The 22,666-nt window shown below is 42.5% G+C and overlaps 1 long non-coding RNA gene across 1 annotated transcript in view; it reads right to left on the reverse strand.

Annotated features, from left to right (window-relative positions):
- LOC120408534 overlaps positions 1 to 22,666 on the reverse strand; it is a 131,492-nt gene that overhangs the window by 5,947 nt on the left and 102,879 nt on the right. Inside the window, exon 2 of the long non-coding RNA XR_005600758.1 lies at positions 8,702 to 8,812. This is a non-coding gene — a long non-coding RNA (uncharacterized LOC120408534). The remainder of the gene's footprint in view (positions 1 to 8,701; positions 8,813 to 22,666) is intronic.

Genomic DNA, 22,666 nt, shown 5'->3' on the forward strand with positions numbered 1-22,666 from the left:
GGGGTCTGTGTAATTATGTGCCGAGTGTCACCTCACAGAGCTTACTCCACACATTTTTCAGGAAGAAGCAACAATAATGGTGAGCCTCTGATGCTTTTCTTAACATTATCTTGCTTAGTGATTTACTAAGTAAAGAGTAAAGAAAAAAAATCAGAAATTGTTTCAGGGCCTTAAGAAACACAGATGAGCATGTCTCTTCAGCAACATACCACTGACAACCAGACTGAAGTGAATACAGTAATGAAAGATTACGAGCCAGAAGCCAGTTAAGGTAGTTTTCTAATTTTCTGTTCTCCATGCCACGTTCAGCTGCTGCTGAAGACTATTCCTTCCTTTCTTGTCTGTAACAAAGAGTCTTTCACAGGGAGGGGCACTTCCAATTCAAGTGCAGAAAATCTTTATATTCCATTAAAAAAAAAAGCCATCCCAGCCAGTTGCTTTGGTTTTGTGTAATTACTTACTGTGCTTTCAAACGAAAGAGTTGTCACTATAGAAACTGCCACATCACATGGTATTTCTTCTCTCTCAGAGATACAGAATACCTGTTTAATGAGACATTTGTATTTCTTGCAGTCTATAGGAGACATACACTTCACCAAGTAGCATATCTATCAGTTTTACTTCTTAGCTGTGGATTGGAACTAGAGAATATACAACCAGTACCACTGCTTTGTTTATTTATTTAATTTTTTTTTTAAACATTCTTTTGCATCCAAGGGAGATGCATGTACGAACATATTTGTCTATTTGAACTGCACCTTATCAGCAACATCAATTCTCCTAGCATTGTGGAAGCTTTGAGATTATAGGATATGGATAGAGAGGAAAAGGAAAACATAGCAAATCTGCTCTTAAACACTCAATCCATAGTTTATTTGAGAGGAATAAGGGGATCATGAAGCTCTTTATTACCTACATAATCTAGCACGTCCCACTCTGATGACAAATAGTCTTGAGGGAAACCTGTCTGTTAAAAAATTATGTATTTTCCTAGACCTGAATGATAGTAACCTTGCCACATGAAAGACTAAGAACTCCAACAAACAGCTGATGTGCAAAATACTATGCTTATTTAATTTAATCTCAATAAATCACATTCAGAAAAAAAACAGTAAACATAACCATTCACCTGTAGGCCATAATAATCTATTTTTATTTAATTATTTCCACCACCACAACAAAAACTGATCTTAGGTGGGCACAAATCAGCTAAGCAATTATACCCTTAGAAGTCTGATAACAGCAAAGCCAGTAAATATTCTCCTTTTTCAAGAGTTCATAGCAGAGCACTCAGTTTTATCTCTCTTTTAAAACTTTTTCCAGAAAAAGAGAGAGGAAGGTCTCCGAAGATATAAACTTCTCCTATTTCACAGGGTGGAAAATTGCTTGCGGAGAAGGCTAGTGCCATAACTGCTTCTTTGCCCAGGATCAGTTTGTCTCTCAAATTACTTTTCTGTCTCTCCAAGGATAATTCACTTCATGTTTGGAGCAGCGTGCTCCCTGAGTTTGCCACTCTCCAACTCAAGACTGCCCCATTAATCCCTGAGCCCACTCCCTCGATCCCACACCCTCCCTTGCAGCATCTTTCATCCCATCCTCTGCCATCTTTGCCTCCCAATCCTCAATCCCACACCTGTGTCTCCAGTTACCACCCTACTTCCATACTTTCCTTTGCTTCCAAACTTTCTCAACTGCACTGGCTGCTCCCCCTGCCTAGAATACCTGTCCACTCCTCTCTATTACTATCTGGCTTTTGCCCATTTACTCCAGTGAAACTTCCTTTACCAAAAGGTACCAACTACAACTTCTTGGCCAAGTCTCAAGGCACAGTCTGATCCTTCATGATCTAGTCACTGCTTTCAACACACTTACCACTCCTTCCTCCTAAAAACGCTCTCCAATTTTGGCTTCAAAGACTCTATAGGACCAATGGTTAGGCTCATCAGAGCAGTGCCTAGGACATCTGAGTGGGGACCAAGTTGATTTCTGCTCCACTAGGGGCTAATACTAACACAAAACCAGAGTCTTGTCAGTGAAAAAAATAAAGTGTCAAATGTACTCGTGTTTCAGAGACAGACTAGTTCAACTCTCTGGAGCCAGAGACTTTTAGACCAGATCCCTTTCTTATACACAGCTTTCTTCTCCTTATGGGAGAATCATTGCTTACTGCACTCTCAGCTTCCTTTGTCAGTGACATGGTTTCTCACAACATATTGTAATTGAGAGGCTCACGTGTTAATCTCTTACTGTGGGAGTAGGGTTGTAACCCTCTCTCCACCAAACACCAGCTGGAGGCCTTGTACCCCAGCATGCACACACACTAAATATACCCCTAATTAAGTCCAATTCCTCTAAAATGATTCAATGTTATTTAGCCATAGAAGAATTGGCTATGGTAAGAGGAGCCTGAAGATTGGAATGAATTACAAAATGCACAGATCCCTGGATTGGTACCAAATATTACTTCAGCAAAGCTATAAGCCTGTTTTGAGTCAGAAACAGTGTAAATCTTTACCCATTGCTATAAATGGTCTCAGAAGTTACATGTGTGTGTGTCAGTTTTGCCTTGTGTTCAGATGTCTATCTAGTGAAACAAACATGAGTAGTCAGTACATTTTACAAGGCCAGTGTATGAGAAGGTAACTGTCAGGTATGAGGAGGTTGGCTAGAAAATGTGTGTGCGTGCATCATACATTCTTATGAAGTGTTATCAGAAGAAAATCCTCTCTACATTAGAAAGGTTGATATTTAAATTTTCTTTTACAGTAGACGTGTATTTGGTTTCTTTCTTCTTACAGGACATATTCATGAATCTCTCTAATCAGACCATAGCCTAACACTTCTTGGGACAACTTTGCACGAGCTGTTGGATGACTGTTGTAGTCTTCCATAGAGATTTCTCAATATTGATCAAATTCAAAACAGAATGTTGTGCTCAGAATTCTTTCCTGGACAATATAAGTACTGAACATCCCAGCATGTTTGTAAGTGGCACTCACAAGTTAGCTTCTTGTGAGTGCCACACTAAAGAAAAGAGTTGGGATATCTGGGTTATGCCAAACTCCAATCAGAATGTCTGTGTGTGTGTGTGTGAAAGATAATGGTATCAGCCATTTGCATCATGTATTTGAAATCCATAGAGCATCTTTCAGCAATTAGAAGTCTAGTAGACGGTTTCTAGTAATCTGGGAAAACAGGATACTTGATGCAAATTATGACAAGAGACAGCTTATAATGTAACTTCTGTTTACCTACACTGATAATGGCGGTTGTTAATCGCACCCCTGCACCCCAAACAGAAAGTCACCCCCGTCCCCGGGCAACGGCAGGTGGTGTTTACACTACTCACCCTCCCTCAGGGTTTTTGCTTCTCCAAAGCAGCCTTGCTGGAGAAGGATCCTGGGGAACATGCTGTGTGAGTGCATTCTTCAACTGTCCTCTCCATATTTCCCCTCTCTCACCAGTGCTACTCAGTTTAGAGGCTGCATTGGCTGGAGGCCAGTCTCTAGCAGCTCAGAGGTTGTTGGTGCGCTGTGCCACTGCAACCCCTACCCAGATGGACTTTCCATCACCACAGACCCATTGGCTTCTGTCACCATGCCCTACAGCTGAATTAGAAGCCCTGTGTCTCCAAGTTCTCCATTTGTATCCTTTGTTCTCTACAGTATAACCACCATTAGAATCCTGCTCATGCATTCTTTGTGCATACTGAATTCCTATGGGTTTCAGTGGGGGTTCTGGTTATTCAAGGCAGGCGGGATCTGGTCTAAAGTTAATGATTTGGTTACATAATTCCAAGTCATATTTGGACATTAGCATATTTTCCCCTTTATGTTCAATGCCCAGTACTCAATGGGAGTTCCCTATGTACATTATGAAGAGAGCATATACTCTACATGGCCATTCATTCCATCTAAATTGTTATGGTTATATTACAGTAGCACCTACAATGTTCTAGGGGCTGCACAACCACATATCCCAATCCATTCCCACAGTTGTGTAAATACAACAATGCACATCAGTTAGGCAGAGTGATCCTTTAAATTAAGGCTTTGTTCTCTTTGCTTTCCTAGCAAGGCAAAAATTAAAGTCAGGTGCATAGCAACTTTTTCTTATATTGCTTATGAAAATAGCTCGGGTTCCACCTGTTTCTTCAAAAGTGTTTGGGGGAAAGCACTGACCTGCAACCTCACTCTGTTCCACCACTTCAGCCTATCAGCCAGCTTTAATCACATAGGGCTAGACTGTGCCCACCCATGCCTGCGTGCATCCAGTCAGGAGAGGCATAAGGAACCTCCCCTTTTGCATCCTGGGACAGCATCAGATAATAATGCAGATTTTATCTTTCCCTGACTGCCCACAGCAGCACTAGAGCTTTCTACAGTACTGAAAAGATGTGGAAAGCCCAGCTCCATTCAAGTTGTCTAGCAGAGCTGGTATCTTGCAAAGGAACACTGCCTGCTGTCAAATGGTGGCATAGCAGCCTCACACCCCTTGTGCTCCAGGTGGCATTCAGCCTGCCTAAGGCACAAAGATTCCTGGAGTTCCCACTATGGCATTGTGCCTTTTTTTACACCCCCCCACAGGCTGTGTCTTCAAGGCACTAATTAGCCCACAGCATGATGAGTCAGAGCACAGAGGTCAGCATGTTGTAAAAGCAGTACAAGAAAATGCCAAAAAACGTGATCTTTGATTTAACCTTTAATTAAAAAGCTTTGTATGCATACATCTTCTCTCACTGAATTGTACTGGTCAAGATACAGCAAACTAATTTGCTTAGTTAAAGTGAAGTATTAAAAATCAAACACAAGGAAAGTATATGGGTGCTCTTAGGGGCACATGTCCTTGGCCTGGAATCACGGGACAAAGAGAAATTATGCATCACCTTTAAAAGACAATAACTTATCAGTAGAGGTGACAACAATAACTACAACTCAACTGATAGGTAATAGAGACCAATATAGATAAGTGAAGAGTAATATGAAAGACAGAGGGCATTAAAAATACTATTAGCATAAATAGAGAAATCTGATTGAGAGGTTTGATAATAGGAAAGAGAGCCAGGAATTCCTGAGTTCTAAGACCAGCTTTAAAATTGACTCCTTGTATGGGTTTGACAAAGTCACAATCTCTCTGTTGATGTTAGGGTTTTATACAGTCACCCATCACCAAAGATTCAAGCACCTTCCACATAGCAATAGCAAAGTCCCTTGTGGGTTTCTGGGAGTCTCTGACATTTCTCCTTTTGAGGGTAAAAACTCTACTTGAGACAGGAAGATGCTGCTGCAGCTGCAGCTGTTGCTTTTAAGATTGGTAAGGGTTTATTAGGTAGGAGGGGGAGTCAGAGGGACCCTACTTTTCTTTGGGAAGAACACTACTCAAGCCTCAAACCAGGGATGTTTGAAGATTCATTCACATTTGGAAATCACCGTGCATTTGGAAAACACTCTGTAGTATTTTTCAAAACTAAACAGCTAAGGCAGAAGATTGGGAAAGTTCTAAAAACAAACAAGCAAAACAAGATAAGAACAATCATTTAAATATAATAAACAAGGATTTGGAAATTTGAGAAGAGATCAGTTAGTATAATGGGTTCTACAAATATGTACAGAATAGGCAAAGGATAAAAAAATCCATTGGTTTATTTCAAAGTTATCTTAGGGAAGATAAATCAGGAGTAAAAGTACCTCTGCCATTTCTTTACATTGTTTGCTTCTTAGGATAGAGACCGTATTCTGGAAAGGTTAGATTTTCTTAAAGTAGACATAACTTCAGATCTGGTAACATACATGTAGGAACATTCAAAATGTGAAGGGGAATAAAGCTCTGACTGATATTTTTTAAAGTTGTCAGGTTTTGAGAGAGATTCCCTGTCTGGAAATCAGCAAACATAAGAATGGTCAGATATAGAACTGATGGAAAATGGGAAAGTTTTATGAATAACTGTGTCACTGTTTTGGTCAAAAGCTTTTTGAAATCTGAAATTTTTTGACCAGCTCTAGTCAGGTATTGAACCAGACAACTAGAAATCACAGTGCAACATCTGTTCTTCAGAAAATCTTGGAAACCATCAAAAAGGCACTCTGGACATGAAAAAAAAACCCACTCACAAGAATGTGCTAGCAGTAAAATAACCAAAGTAAAGCAGGGAAGTTTCTAGCACCTATGATCACATCTCTTAACATCTTTGATCCTAGTTTCTCAATCCAGTTTCTAGCCTGTATAACTTTCATCTGTAATGTTCCAGTCCAGTCATGTATTGATAGACCCTACAGATCTCCACTGAAGTCAAAGAATTCTAATATATTGGTGAGGCATGACTTCCCTTTAAAGAGCAGCGTTGACACTACCCCGACATATCAGCCACATAAATGAACAGGATAATTCTCTTCTTTACTATAGTTTCTACCAATTTGCTCAGAACTGAAGTTAGGCTCACCTTTTTAAAAAATTGGTGTTACTTTAGCTACCTTCCAGTCATCTGGTACAACGGCTTGTTTCAGCAATAGGTTACATGCTGGAGTTAGTAGTTCTGCAGTTCCATATTTGAGTTCCTTCAGAACTCTTGGGTGAATACCATCGGGTCCTGGTGACTTATTATTGTTTCATTTATCAATTTGTTCTAAAACCTCCTCTATTGATACACCAGTGTAGGACAGTATGTCAGATGAGTCATAAAAAAGACTAGCTCTGATGGAGGTATCTCCCCCACATCCTCTGCAATAAAAATGATGCAAGGAATTCATTTAGCTTCTCTGTAACAGTCTTGTCCAGGGCCTCCCAGAGGGGGGGGCAAAGGGGGCAATTTGCCCCGGGCCCCGGGCTCCGCAGGGGCCCCCAAGAGAACAGCGGGGGCTCCCGCCTCTGCCCCTCTCCTGGAGCCTTAGCGCATCAAACGCCGAGTCTCCGCCGGGGCCCCTGAGCCCCGCCCCGCTCCGAGCCGCATCGTCAGGGGGCGGGGCTGGGAGCTCTGGGCTGAGCTCGGCTCCCTCCGCTCGGCGTGGAGCTCCCAGCCCCGCCCCCTCACCCCGCGGCTCTGAGCGGGACGGAGCTCAGGCCCCGCCGGCCGCACGCTGCGGCTGTTCCGGCAAGGCGCTGAGACTCCGGGTGAGGAGGGAGCCGGGGGTAAGAGGTTGGGGGCGGGGCCGAAGCGGGACCTGCCGCCGAAGTTCAGCTCGGTCTTCGGCGGTAATTCGGCGGCGGGGGGCCCCTTCCGTTCCGGGACCCGCCGCCGAAGTGCCCCGAAGACCCGCGGCGGGGACCCCCCGCCGCTGAATTACTGCCGAAGACCGGGCTGCACTTCAGCGGCGGGTCCCGCTTCGGCGGTAATTCGGCGGCGGGGATCCCCGCCGCGGGTCTTCGGGGCACTTCGGCGGCGGGTCCCGGAACGGAAGGGCCCCCCCGCCGCCGAAGACCCCGGGCCCCCGGAATCCTCTGGGCGGCCCTGGTCTTGTCTTCCTTTAGTGCTTCTTTAGCACCTGTGTCTTCTAGGAGCCCCACTGCTTGTTTAGCAGGGTTCCTGCTTCTGATGTACTTACAATTCTTACTATTAGGTTTTTGCATCTTTAGCTTCTCAAATTCTTTCTTGGTCTTCCTTATCATACTTTTACACTTAACCTGCCAGAGTTTGTGCTCCTTCCTATTATACTTATTAGGTTTTGACTTCCACATTTTAAAGGCTGCCTTTTTGCCTCTAATAGCCTCTATTTCTCTGCTGTTTAGTCATGATGGCATTCTTTTGGTCATCTAGATTAACCAACATGCCATCATGTTTTAAGATTGAGTCCTAAGGAAAAGTTACAGGTGTTTGGATTTATTCTTATTGTAGAGCAGGGAGATCACTAAATTACTTTGGGGGTAACCTAATTTAAAATTTTCAATTATCAAAACTATTGACAAAAGTTTTGATGAATTGTTCAGGCGGGTGAAAAATGCAAACAAACAATCTAAGTATAAGAAAATGAGCTCTAGCTAGGACACATCAATGGAAATATGTCACACAAAGGACACCATACACATACATTTGTTCAGTAGTTACCGGAAGAAGCATGCAAAGAAAAATCTGCTTAAGTAAGAGAAAGAAGTGATTAAAGACTATTGTGAAAAACAAAAAGGTAGATCAGCCAAAAAGTATGCAGCCATAAGGATGCAAATGGCCTTTTTCTCCTCCTGAACCAGATACCCAAAAGCCTGTACAGACATTACCCTACATCCTTTTAACTGGATCACTAGTGCTATGCTAATGGAAGTCCAACCACTTTGTTCTCTTCACTTGCCCTGACCCCAACTCTTAGATTCCATACAATTACTTTAATTTAATTAATCCCTCTTTATAGCAGGAGCTGAAATATTGCCCATTGGGGATTACTTTGGCTTTTCCTCTCTCATTGTAAGATTAGCTAGCATGTCTTCACAGAGGACTCATGACAAAAAAAGCTATAAAAATTATGAAAGCAAGTGAATGAATTCCTGGACTGGCAGATTCATGTGCAGACAACTGTACCATGACTTATTGTCATTAACTGCACTGATGTCACAGGCAGTTGTGAAATCTCCTCAGTTGCAGAGGCAGAATGCTTTTGGCAATCAGTGTACAGGTATTAATGCCAAAGTATTAAATGAAATTATTTCTTTAGATCTACAAAAACAGTTCTGCTCATTAAAAACATTACTATATTTTAAAATGTATTGAAGCACATACTTTGGGGATTTCAGCTTGCAGGTTCAACGTGATCTTTGCTCCTTACTTCCCATGTGGTGTTGATTATAATATGCATTTTGTATCTCTGAGAGCTTGAATAAAAACATTTCCCTAAAAACAAAGAGAAAAATACCATGTTATTTGTTCAGCACTTCACAATCCGCTCATTCTCTTTGGGAAATCCTCTTCATTATTATGCAGCACAAATCCTATCCAGCATGCAAACCCAAGCCTGTAACCCTTGTATCAAAAGGAACATAAATGCTTAGACTTGAACTCAAGTTTGTTTTGTTTTTTTGACTGCAGAATAGCCTCTGTGAAGGCAATGCAGTTATATCATTGTGCCCACAACAAAACAGTGTTACAGTAAGGTTGAGGTTGCAGGCACATATCAGTGGTTTGTCTTTAAAACCATTATAGTTAAAGACTAAAAAACAAAAAACTATCAAGCTCAGAAAATTCAGAGATAAGTTAACCTTACAAGATAACCAAACTCTCTCCTAAAAAGCCTCACTCTGCCATGTGAGACATTCTCTCTCCTGGAGAAGTAGTCTGTCAATTAACCACTGCACCAAGAGATGGGGAGAGGAAAGAAGAAAAAATAATCTAGTTTAATTTGAAAACAACAAAAGAAAACATTTTGTACAGTTCAGATACTCAAAAATCAGCTTTTAAAAGAAAATGGTTTTGAGTAATACTTTTTAAATTGCTCCAAAATTGAGGAATGTGAATGTTCATTTTAAAAAGTCATCATCTACCTTAAGTTTAAGAATTGCTTTCTTTAAGAAAATCGTTGGGGGTGAGGGTGTCCACATTTATAGTATCAGAGCTAGATATTTGACAGAGCAATTTAAATATATGTAAGGCAATAAAAGGGGTTTTGGAGATGCACAATAAATAATGGCATAGGTTACCTGTGTAGTCACAGATAAAGCCTTTCGAGGATTTCCTCTTGTCTTTTTAAATCCCCGTAGAGCATGGATTGCTGTGACTTTTAAGAAGTGTGTCAGACTTGCAGTTCCCAGAGGGCCCCCCACTTTGCAAGAACAGTGAAATCCTAGTGCCTGGTATAAGAGCAAGAGCTGAGAGCTGCTTTTAAAACTTTGAGTATAGTAAAAAAAAATCAAGTATTTCTTTCATATCTGGCGTCACAATTAATGATCCCTAATTGGTAGCTATGAACACCTCCAATGGGAAGTGTTTTTTAAAAGGATATGGAGGCTTGGAAAATGCTTTGAAATGCCTAAGAGACTGAGAATGCCTTCTCAGAATCCCAGTTTGTTGGGCCTTAGCAGATCCCATGTAAGTGTATTTAGTCTTTATGAAATGCTTGAAAATTGCTGCATGCATTAATCTCACTTATAATATCTGAGGTGTAGCCGTGTTAGTCTGTATCCACAAAAACAGCAAGGAGTCTGGTGGCACCTTAAAGACTAACTGTTAATCTTTAAGGTGCCACCAGACTCCTTGTTGTTTTTAGAATATCTGTAACCCATGCTATAGGGTAATACTTAAGCGTGTGTTCTGTAACTGCAAAAATGTTTGCTCTGAAACTCTAAATCCAGTCAGGAAAGAAACATCACCAAATGTGAAATACCGGTTTCGAGCCATAAGGAGGGTTATTGCTGGACCATCAGGAAGGCCTATTGAATCTAAATGGGCCATTGTAAGTCAAAGAACAAGGACTTTGTTAATTGCTCCTGGCACACCCATGAAGACTGGGGAAATGCTCATCCCATCATCTTGGCCTTGAGGGCGATGGGGATAAAAATCCCTTACCAGAAGGAATTAGGGTCTTCTTATACTGTTTGGACTCTAAGGGGCAAAGATTCTTTAACATAGAATATCAGGGTTGGAAGGGACCTCAAGAGGTCATCTAGTCCAACCCCCTGCTCAAAGCAGAACCAGCAAGAGATCCCCTGGATTAACCTGGGTTAGCCCAAAAGGATTTATATAGAGTTGCCATATTTCAGCAGCTCTATCACAATTTGAAAACTAAGACTCTCATTTGTATTACCAGTTTTAACCTTATAAATAACCCTTTTTCTTTGTTAATAGATCCTGAGCTAGCTTATTATAGGGTTGGCTACAAGCATTGTCTTGTGTGTGAGATTTAAGGTGCAAGGTTACTTGGGGTAAATGATTGGTCCTTTGGGATTGGGAATAACCTGACTATTGTTTCAAAGTGGTAGCCATGTTAATCTGTATCAGCAAAAACAACGGGGAGTCCACAACCCACGAAAGCTTATGCCCAAATAAATGTGTTAGTCTCCAAGGTGCCACAAGGACTTCCCGCTGTTTTTGCTGAATATTGTTGTGATCTTTGGTGTAAAGTGACCATCTATCACAGAGTCAAGCTTGCCTGGGTGGTAATGTAGAATGCCAAAGAGGACTGTCTGTGACTCCATGTTAAGGCTGTATAGTGCCTGAGGCGTTTACACGTGTTATGTAGTTGGTGAAATGTAAATATAGAACTCACAGCCAGTTTGGGGTTTGTGCCCTGGTTCTTAACAGTCTGCCCGGAGTTTGGTATTCTCACTTGTGAGCCAATCCAGACAGCATGACTTCAATTATCTCCCTTTTCAGCATATATCACACAATGATCTTGCCTGGTTTACAGCAAAATCTCAGCATCTCCCTAGCCAACAATGCATTTAATGGAATAAAATCATGTTCTCTCATTATTACCAACCAGAGCTCATGAAGATTCCTATTATAATTGTGCACTTACTGTGCATTGCTAATTGACCATTGGATTTGCCTATTAGCAACAATGACACTGATTGATGTATGGATGCTATACGAGGACACTTAATCACAGTATTTGTTTTCTTTTAGAAAGTCAGCACCAATAGTAAGTTATGGCATTTTATTGACCACAAGCATATCCATACTGAAGAATCAGCTCATCATCATAAAGCAAGTTGTAAACACAGAAAAATCACTTTTATTCATTCCACATTCTTGCAGGGCATGTGATATAAACTATCAAATGAACTAGCTGCTAAGTATGAGCAGGTCCTGATTTCTATATTCTCAATCTGTTATTACCTGTCTGACAAGGAAGGCCTTTGGGTAATTATTTCTTTTTGCTTTTTCCAGCATTACACCAGAAATGCTATCAGTATAGTACAGAAGGTATTTTCATTATAAGTCTCTATTTTAACGTGTCTGTAACTTTCCAGATAAACAGCATGTCAAATGAAAATATACCTTTATCGCATCCCAATAATTTATTCCCCCACATGAAGAATTGTTGGTAAGACTTCACAGAAACATAAATCATTTGCATCAGTTAAGATGCTTTTCAGACTTTTTAAACATACTTAGCTAAACTAAGATTGTTACTTTATTTTAAAAAGATTAACCTTGTTTAGTCAAAGCTAATGATTCCCCTATAGGTGATAGCTTCAGTCTCTCTCAGCAACAAACGGTTGTAACAAATTTCTGAAATTAACCAGACACCTTAGTAAAAAAACATATGGTATTTTGACATGTGTATTGGAATCCTGGCTCCATTGAAGTCCATGGGAAGACTCTCATTGACTTCAACAAGGACCAGAATTTCAGCCAGTGTGTTTTGCAGGGGCATAGCCAAGGGTGGGCCTGGATAGGCAGTGGCCCACCCACTTAGCATCGAGGTCCACCCAAATCTGAGCAGGGATATAGTGTTGCCAGAGGCGTAGAGTGTCACCAGGGCACCTGAAATCCAGGATGGCGCTATGCGCCTGCCTTTCAGAAAGCTATGCTCCAGCATCTGCCTTGCCATTTAAGAGCTACCCCATGCGCATGCCCAGCTTGGCAAGTGAAGCCTTGTGTCTGGGGGCACTAAGGCTAGGAAGAAAGTGTGGGGTCAGGGGAGAAACTGAGCTAGCATGGTTGGGTCATTACACCAATTGAATCTATTTCCCTATGTTAAGTTCTCCTCACACCTTCTATGGGCCATCTTAATTATCACTTCAAAATTTTTTTTCCTCCTGCTAACGATAGCTCATCTCAATTGATTAGACTCTGCCTGTTGGTATGCATACTTCCACCTTTTCATGTTCTCTGTATGTATAAATATCTCCTGTCTGTGTGTTCCATTCTATGCATCCGAAGAAGTGAGCTTTAGCTCACGAAAGCTCATGCTAAAATAAATTTGTTAGTCTTTAAGGTGCCACAAGTACTCCTGTTTTTTTTTGAGCTAGCACAGTCAGTCATTACCTGTCCACCCAAAAGTCAGGGCCCACCCAAATTTCCACTCCTAGCTATGCATCACATCGAAAAGATAACCAATTGACAACCTTTGGCCAACTAACAGCCCAGAGAGTTCTAAAATGTGGCTTAAGTCTGTCCTTCTCAATACAGAAATGCAAATGGGGAAGGGTACAGGGCCCAGCATATAAATGCTCTGAGCAGAAAGCAAGGAAGAATGGGTGAAACTGGGGAAGAGAAGGGAAGTGGTAGATGAATGAAAAAGGGGCAAAGGGAGATGGGTGAGAGGATTAGAGAAATTGAGAAATGAGAGGGGGAAAAGGTGTATGGAAGAGAAAGAAACAAAGAGGGAAGACTACAATGCAAGAGATTTGACAATAGAAATGGATCAGAAAAACTGGAGTGTTGAAATTGAACATACTTCTAAGTATCAAAAAGGAGGAAAAAAATTTAAAAGTAAAAATGACAGGGGAAGAATGAGAAAAGTTAGATCATGAAGATTAAAGAGGGATGAATCATAGAATATCAGGGTTGGAAAGGACCTCAGGAGGTCATCTAGTCCAACCCCCTGCTCAAAGCAGGACCAATCCCCAACTAAATCATCCCAGCCAGGGCTTTGTCAAGCCTGACCTTAAAAACCTCTAAGGAAGGAGATTCCACCACCTCCCTAGGTAACCCATTCCAGTGCTTCACCACTCTCCTAATGAAAAAGTTTTTCCATAATAGCCAAGCTAAACCTTCCCCACTGCAACTTGAGACCATTACTTCTTGTTCTGTCATCTGGTACCACTCAGAACAGTCTAGCTCCATCCTCTTTGGAACCCCCTTTCAGGTAGTTGAAAGCAGCTATCAAATCCCCCTTCATTCTTCTCTTCTGAAGACTAAACAATCTCAGTTCCCTCAGCCTCTCCTCATACATCACGTGCTCCAGCCCCCCACTCATTTTTGTTGCCCTCCGCTGGACTCTTTCAAATTTCTTCACATCCTTCTTGTAGTGTGGGGCCCAAAACTGGACACAGTACTCCAGATGAGGCCTCACCTAACCCGAATAGAGGGGAATGATCACGTCCCTCGATCTGCTGGCAATGCCCCTACTTATACAGCCCAAAATGCCATTAGCCTTCTTGGCAACAAGGACACACTGTTGACTCATATGCAGCTTCTCGTCCACTGTAATCTCTAGGTCCTTTTCTGCAGAACTGCTGCCTAGCCACACGGTCCCTAGTCTGTAGCAGTACATGGGATTCTTCCATCCTAAGTGCAGAACTCTGCACTTGTCCTTGTTGAACCTCATCAGATTTCTTTTGGCTCAATCCTCTAATTTGTCTAGGTCCCTCTGTGTCCTATCCCTACCCTCCAGCGTATCTACCACTCCTCCCAATTTAGTGTCATCTGCAAACTTGCTTAGGGTGCAAGCCCACGCCATCCTCCAGATCATTAATGAAGATATTGAACAAAACTGGCCCCAGGACCAACCCTTGGGGCACTCCGCTTGCAGGGGCGGCTCTAGGCACCAGCAAACCAAGCTGTTGCCTAGGGCGGCCAAATCTAGGGGGTGACAGGCTGGGCCGGTGGACCTGCCGCAGTCATGCCCGCGGGAGGTCCACCGGAGCCGCGGACGACCGGACCTGCCGCAGGCATGACTGCGGAGGGGGCGCTCGTCCCGCGGCTCGGCTGGACCTCCCGCAGGCATGACTGCGGCAGCTCAAGCGGAGCCGCCGGACCCGCGAACCGTCCGCAGCCGTGCCCGCGGGAGGTCTGCTGTTCCCGCGGCTCCGGTGGAGCTCCCGCAGTCATGCCTGCGGCAGGTCCGCTCATCCCGGGGCTCCGGTGGACCTGCCGCGGGAGCTCAACCGGAGCCGCGGGAAGAGGGGACCCGCCGCGGGACCGAGAAAGGGCGGCGCAGCACACCGCGCTGCCTGGGGCAGCCTATTTTCTAGAGCCGCCCCTGTCCGCTTGATACTGGCTGCCAACTAGACATGGAGCCATTGATCACTACCCGTTGAGCCCAACAAGCTAGCCAGCTTTCTATCCACCTTATACTCCAGTCATCCAGACCATACTTCTTTAACTTGCTGGCAAGAATACTGTGGGAGACCATATCAAATGCTTTGCTAAAGTCAAGGAATAACACATCCACTGCTTCCCCTCATCCACAGAGCCAATTATCTTGTCATAGAAGGCAATTAGGTTAGTCAGGCATGACTTGCTCTTGGTGAATCCATGCTGACTGTTTCTGATCACTTTCCTCTCCCCTAAGTGCTTCAGAATTGATTCCTTGAGGACCTGCTCCATGATTTTTCCAGGGACTGAGGTGAGACTGACTGGCCTGTAGTTCCCCAGATCCTCCTCCTTCCCTTTTTTAAAGATAAGCACTACATTGGCCTTTTTCCAGTCATCCGGGACCTCTCCACATTGCCATGAGTTTTCAAAGATAATGGCCAATGGCTCTGCAATCACATCCACCAACTCCTTTAGCACCCTCGGATGCAGTGCATCCGGCCCCATGGACTTGTGCTCATCCAGATTTTCTAAATAGTCCTGAACCACTTTTCTCCAAAGAGGGCTGGTTACCTCTTCCCCATGCTGTGCTGTCCAGTGCAGCAGTCGGGGAGCTGGCCTTGTTCCTGAAGACAGAGGCAAAAAAAGCATTGAGTACATTAGCTTTTTCCACATCCTCTGTCACTAAGTTGCCTCCTTCATTCAGTAAGGAGCCCACACTTTCCTTGACTTTCTTCTTGTTGCTAACATACCAGAAGAAAGCCCTCTTGTTACCCTTAACAGCCCTTGCTAGCTGCAACTCCAAGTGTGATTTGACCGTCCTGATTTCACTCCTGCAGGCCTGAGCAATATTTTTATACTCCTCTCTGGTCATTTGTCCAGTCTTCCACTTCTTATAAGCTTTTTTGTGTTTAAGATCAGCGAGGATTTCACTGTTAAGCCAAGCTGGTTGCCTGCCATATTTACTATTCTTACTATATATCGGGATGGTTTGTTCCTGCAACCTCAATAAGGATTCTTTAAAATACAGCCAGCTCTCCTGGACTCCTTTTCCCCCTCATGTTATTCTCCCCGGGGATCCTGCCCATCAGTTCCCTGAAGGAGTCAAAGTCTGCTTTTCTGAAAGTGTAGTCAGCTTAAAAAAAAAAAAGCTAAATATTCTGTAATGAGTTCATATGACAGAACAATTAGCCTATGGAAAAACAGAAAAGTATGAAGAAGGGACACCAAGGTGAAGAGGAGAAAGCAGACTGAATGCAGCAAAAGAGAAGAGAGGAACAAACCCAAGGGGTGGGCACAGCACAGGTGGGAACATTTTATTCTGTTACAGAAAGTTTGATACTGAAATACAATAGAATGTACATAAGTGGTTACAATTATTCACCATATCAAGAGATAGGATTGTGTAAAGGAGGTGGGGGGCTTTGGAGACTTGAGATGTTTCCACAGTGGGGGGCAGATCTACTGTAGAATAAAATGTTTTGAATATGGTGGTGCTGCGGTCTTGCTTAGTTTTATGTCAGTTTTCATCAGAATACCTGTGTCCATTTCAAGTTTGAGGGTTTAGGTGTGATTTTTATTTTATTTTTTTTAAAGGGAGAGAAACACAAGCCAGTAGCCAGTTTTTCTAAACCAGAATTCCAGGTAAGTATTTAATATTTTGCATAAACTTTTTGTCCTAAAAATCTCATTAAATCTTCTCAACTACAGGAAATTCCATCTTGTACTATAGTATTTTCTACTTATATGACCACCCGCTCCCAAGTTGTCCCTTCTATTTTAGTGTACATGCTGCCACATATAAACTTGCGGACACACTGCTGTAATAAAGTAAGGCAGCTTGAAGCCACTCAATATAAATTTGGTGTAACCCTCACATTGACAGAGTGCCCCTTTAAACAAAGTTGGGCATCCCAGCCATAGTGCTATTATAGATAATTTACCTTTAAGAAGGGAGACGGTTACCATTTAAAATAAAATTTTATATTTGTCAGACTCCAAGAAATGTTAGCTCCAGTTTAATAGAACAAGCACGTATGGTGTGGTAACAGAGGAATATATTAAAAAAAGCATAATGTTTAACAATGATAATGAAACTTTGTCATCTTTTCAGAGCTAGGGTGCCTTATGAAAAACAACCTGTCAGCAGCCTGGTACATCTAGGCCAAGAAGACACACACTATCCATGGCTCAGGAGAGGAAGAAGCTATTTGCACAGCAGGTGATTTTTCAGTAAGGACCCCCTATGATATCCCCACTTGTAAATGAGGAAGTGGATCTTGGATCTATACATGCATGGCTCTGATGAGACACAAATTGCTGGTGGTGGTGCTGTGCTGATTCCTCTCTGTGCAGAGCCCTGATGTGAGACAGGGCATGACACACCACTTATAGATTCAGTGCTATAAGGCGTAAATAATTGAAAGCTTTTTGATATTATTAGGCCTTCTTATAGCACATCGTCAATAAATAATTCATAGGGATCTTTAGAACATCTTGCTCCATACCTTAAGCCACTCTCAGTTTTGCTTATTATCCATTTTAGATCATTGGCAATTGTGTACATGCCCTTTCCATATGATGTTCTTATTGTGCTAAGGGGGTTTTGTTTTATGCAGTTGTCACTGTTTTGGAATCTGTACATGTCTAATGCCTACAATTGCCATTATTTGAGTTAGTAGCCAATATATCTCCAGCATTCAGTGCTTCCTCGTTGTTATTTAATTCAGGATTCAGATTCTGCAGTTCCTTCCCCTTGTTTATTGGATAATTCATCTGATTCTCACACATGTTGTAGAATATCTCAGCCCTCATAGTCAGGTGACATCTGACACAGGTAGCATCCTCAGGCAGACAGATTGGACCTAGTTTAATTAGCCTCATATGGTAGGGTCTATTGAAAACCATTTTTTAAAAAGGCATAATTTTGCTTTCAACATCTTTTAAATATTAACATCTTATTTATTATTAATCATCATCCTTCATGTTATGCAGAAGAACTTACCTGGTTAGAAATTCCTTTCTAGCTTAAAAAGTTGCTGTGAAGTTCCTACACGCTGTTTCATTTCCTTCTCTCACCACCCTCTCTAGTCTAATTTCTAGAACCAAATCATGTTCCCATTCAAATCAGTAGGCATTATGCCATCTACGAGTGAGAGCAAAAACTGGCCCAGGAAGGTTTATTTTATTGGTTTTAGACTTAACTCCACCATGGTGTTTGTTTCTTTTCCACTGCATTTCTTCTCTAATCTAGATTGTGCCATGTTTTACATCCTGTATGGATGGCTTCACTTATCAGCCACTCCAAACAGAAAAGTTTCATTCTGTTAATACTTGGTGATAACATGGTTTCTGAATTATTTTCTTTTGACAACTCTTACTAATTCTTATTGCCTTTGTTTCCAATTATCTTATAAAAAATGTGAAGGAGCAACTTGTAATATGGTGAATAGTCAAAACAGAGAGGATCAAACAACACAGGGATTCAAATAAGTTTTATGGAGGGGAAAAACCAGTTTCCAAATGTTTTGTAATCAGTAGTATACAAGCCTCTAGGAAGAACAGGCCTAGAAGTGGAGCAACATCCAGCCTCATAAAAAGAGTAAGGAGAGACTATACACAAATGATTGCCTTAAAATGCTTCTTTTGCATTTTGACTTGTTTTGATCATATGTTTTGCTGTAGCCCACTAGATAGGTCTCTGATTACTTGCACATTGTATCGACTGCATTCTTGCATATACCACACTAAGATTTGCCTGGTTCTGAATCTGAAACCAATATCCTCGCCATCCTTGGGCGTGCAGAGGTGAGGGAAGCAATATTTTTAGTCTTGACGCAAGGCAACAGAAATAGTTAATCCATAATTGGTTGAAATAACCCATATTTTCAGAGTCTCGGATCCAAAACCTACTTACCGGTTCAAAAGTTTTGGCAGATAGTTTTGTTTGGTTAAAGCCTTATGTCTGTGAGTTCCTTAGAAATTTTACAGCATCACATTGTGCTGAACATACTGACATTCAGGACCAATCTTTCAGCGAATCTTGTCCTGCCTCTAAATTTGCAACTGTACATATTTGTATGTGCAGTTCCTTGTGAAAGCATTACTGCTTGTGTACACGAGTAAATGTACACACAGATGCTAGCTGGGTTCTTAATTATCACATTTATACATGCAAATCTCTTCTATGCTTGAATGCTTTCACTGAATGTGCAAGTTTAGGGTGACCATATTTCCCAAAGGGAAAATGGGAGACTTCATGGGGCTAGCCCATGCAAGACTGGGGCTCGCCCGAGCCCTGCTTCCGTCCATCTCCCTTGCCCCCTGCATGAGACTAGGGCCAGGAAATGCTGCTTCCCTCTCCCTCCACCCCCCGCACATTCTGCCACACCCCACTTTAACAAAAAGTGCATTTCTCCAGTTTGCCAACTGTCTCATTTGCTCTTGCTAACTTGATCAAAACACCCACTTTTGCCAAAAAAGTTGGGACAGGGCTTAAAAAAGGGACTGTCCCAGCCAAAACAGGATGTATGGCCACCCTGTGCAAGTTGAAACACTATTGTGATGGGATCCCCAGGGTGCGGCTTAGGACCATGAGATTGCTGTGCCCCCTTAACTCTCCAGCCTGGGCTGTCTCTCACAATGCTCTGCTAGTGACAAGCAGCAAACCTGTCCAGGTGCTGTTATCACTCAGCGCAACCACCTGTGGAGCCCCACATCCAACTACAGTGCATGAATGCTCCCAGAGCCACTCATGAATCACACAGAAAGGCACCAGCCAAATCCCCCTACTCCCAGTACTGTACCTCAGGAATATACCCTCTTGCACTGCTAATTTATTAATTGGTTCACCACTTCGATGGAAAGTGAATATACACCAGCCTTTGTAAACCTGAGCAAATACCTTTACCAAACACGTCAGGCAAACTCACTGGTAAAGATAAACAGTTAAATGTATTGACTACAAAAGATAGATTTTAAGTGATAGGAAAGAAGTCAGAGTTAGTTGGTGAAAGAAAATATAAGCACACAGTCTAAACTCTCAACCTGATTAGACTGGGCAACACCTAGATTAAGCAGTTTCTCTTACCCCACTGTATATTACAGTCCTTAATATACAGTTTTGCCCCTTAAACTTGGGCCAGTCTCTTCTGTTGGAGTCTTCAGTCTGAGGGTCTATTGCTTGCAGCATAGGTGAGGGCAGGAGAAAGTGGCCACATGCTGGGCCTGTGTTCTGTTTTATACCCTTAGTCCATGTGCTTGGAGAACACAGGTCCAGGCAGGTCTTGTGGGCCTTGCTGAGTCCCCAGGCAAGGTTGAGCAATTCCCCTGGTGTGGCCTTATGCATGTGAGTCATTGAAGCGTAGCTCCCTTGCTGGACAATGGCTGTTGACGTGTTGGACACATGCCCTGGCATTGGTTACTTTCCTTGGCATTGTCTCTAGAGAGTGTATCTGGGTGCTTCCCAAACCCACAGCATATTTTAGTGGCAACCATACAGCACGGTCTCATAACTTCATATGCATTAATGATATACACATTTAGCTGGAACAATGGGTTTCAGCAGATCATAACCTTTTCCCATGGTACCTCACATGGCATTCTTCATATGCAAGATCACAATTATATGTAAATGAGGACTATGGGGGTTACAGGGTGCTCCCCCATGGTATAGAATGTCACAACGAGTTTAAAAAATATGCACCAGTAAGTATATGCAGATCACACAGATTGTCTGGAAAAATCCACCATTTATAATTAATTCTTTGGTTTTATTGTGCTTTACATACAATGCAGCTAGACACTCAGGACAGATTCTGACCCCCTGTGATGGCCCTTTTGTACCTCTCTGCCACAGACCTTGTGTGCTATAACCCACTTCAATCCTTCCCTAGAGTGGGGGAATCCCAAGGTGGCATAGAATAGTTATGTCAGGGATGGTGAATTGGCCCTTGGGAATCTGATTGCAACCCATTTGAAGCTTCTTGTCACCATCTGAAGTTCTGTAGAACTTTGCCTATCCATAAGAACGGCCACACTAGGTCAGATCAAAGGTCCATATAGCCTAGTATGCAGTCTTCTGACAGTGGCCAAAGCCAGGTGCTTTGGGAAAATGAACAGAACGGATAATCAAGTGATCCATCCCCACCACCTATTCCCAGCTTCTGGCAAAACAGAGGCTAGAGACACCAGACCTGCCCATCCTGGTTAATAGCCATGGATGGACCTATCCTCCATGAACTTATCTAGTTCCTTTTTGAACCCTATTATAGTCTTTGCCTTCACAACATCCTCTGGCAAGGAGTTCCACTGGTTGACTGTCCATTGTGTGAAAAAATACTTCCTCTTGTTTTAAACCTGCTGCCTATTATTCCTCTTGTTGAGCTTTGCATCAACCTCCAGCCCCCTTCTATTCTGCCATTTTTCCTCTCATTCTCATCTCATCTTCTCACACAATCACCTTTGTCTGTTTTTCCAGGCAGCCCCCTAAACTCATCCACAAAACCCTCACTCTGTCTGCATTTAAGTCCCTCTTAAAAGATACACACCTGCTGAGCTGCCTACAGTGAGCCTAGTTCAATTCTAATAAAAGCCCCTAATTATTATTCTCCTTCCCCTAACTTCCACTTACTTGTCTGTTTGTCCTCAGAGTGTGAGCGTCTCTGGGCAGAGACCATCCCTTCTTGGATATCTGGAAAGTGCCTAGCACCTTCAGAGTACCACTAATACAGTGTTTCTCAAACTGGGGTCGCCGCTTGTGATGGGAAAGCCCCTGGCGGCCCGGGTCGGTTTGCTTACTTGCCCCGTCTGCAGGTCTGGCCGATCGCAGCTCCACTGGCCACGGTTCGCTGCTGCAGGCTAATGGGAGCTGCTGGCCCGCCAGGAACTTTCCCTACACAAGCAGCGACCCCAGTTTGAGAAACACTGTACTACTACTACATCATCCCTAGTTAAAAAGATCTCTGGCTTAAGTGAAAGCAGAAAACCAGAAATACAGAAACAGTAATTATAAGTAGATCAGCATGAAGAACATTAACATTTAACAATTAACCAGAAAGACATCTGTCTAGCAGACCGCTCCAACTTGGACCCAAATGAGCTATTTCATACCATTCGTAATTCTTAACAAAACCACTCTGCCACAGATGTCTGGTGTGAGTTTGGGCAAATCACAATCTCTGTGCCTCAGTCCCGCATCTGTAAAATTAGGATTAATTCTAGATCCTTTATCTATCTTCTTTGTTTAGCCTGTGACCTCTTCAAGGCACAGACTCTCTCTCACTACGTATCAGTGCCTAGCACAATAGGGACATGATCTTGGTTGGACTTCTAGGTGCTACTGTAATAAAAACAGAACAAGTAGTATGTGCATTAGGTACAGAATAAAACCTTTTATTTATATCACATTGAGTCATGCTACATATTTGAAATAATGATCTGTTTTTACTCTCTCATACAAATAAAATCTTATTTCACTTAATTATATCTGAACAGATAAATGCAGAAACGCATGGGGTGGGGTGGGGGGAGCACGTTATTTCTTAAACATGAGGAAGGAAAACAGTGATTTTCCAATGCCCAAGAATAGTTTATATACATTAGGTCTGTTTCAGTAGCAGCCTGGCAAGAATCCTGTAGTACCAGACGTGCCTTAATTCAAAGAGCAATTAATGCACTCGTTCAGATGCTTGTACTAAACGTAGAGTGGATATTCAGTGCCACATTGTCTTGAAAAAGACAACAAAAGAGCTCTATGTAAAACAAAAT

The sequence above is a fragment of the Mauremys reevesii genome, linkage group 6 (assembly GCF_016161935.1).
Source record: "Mauremys reevesii isolate NIE-2019 linkage group 6, ASM1616193v1, whole genome shotgun sequence".
NCBI lineage: Eukaryota > Metazoa > Chordata > Testudines > Geoemydidae > Mauremys > Mauremys reevesii.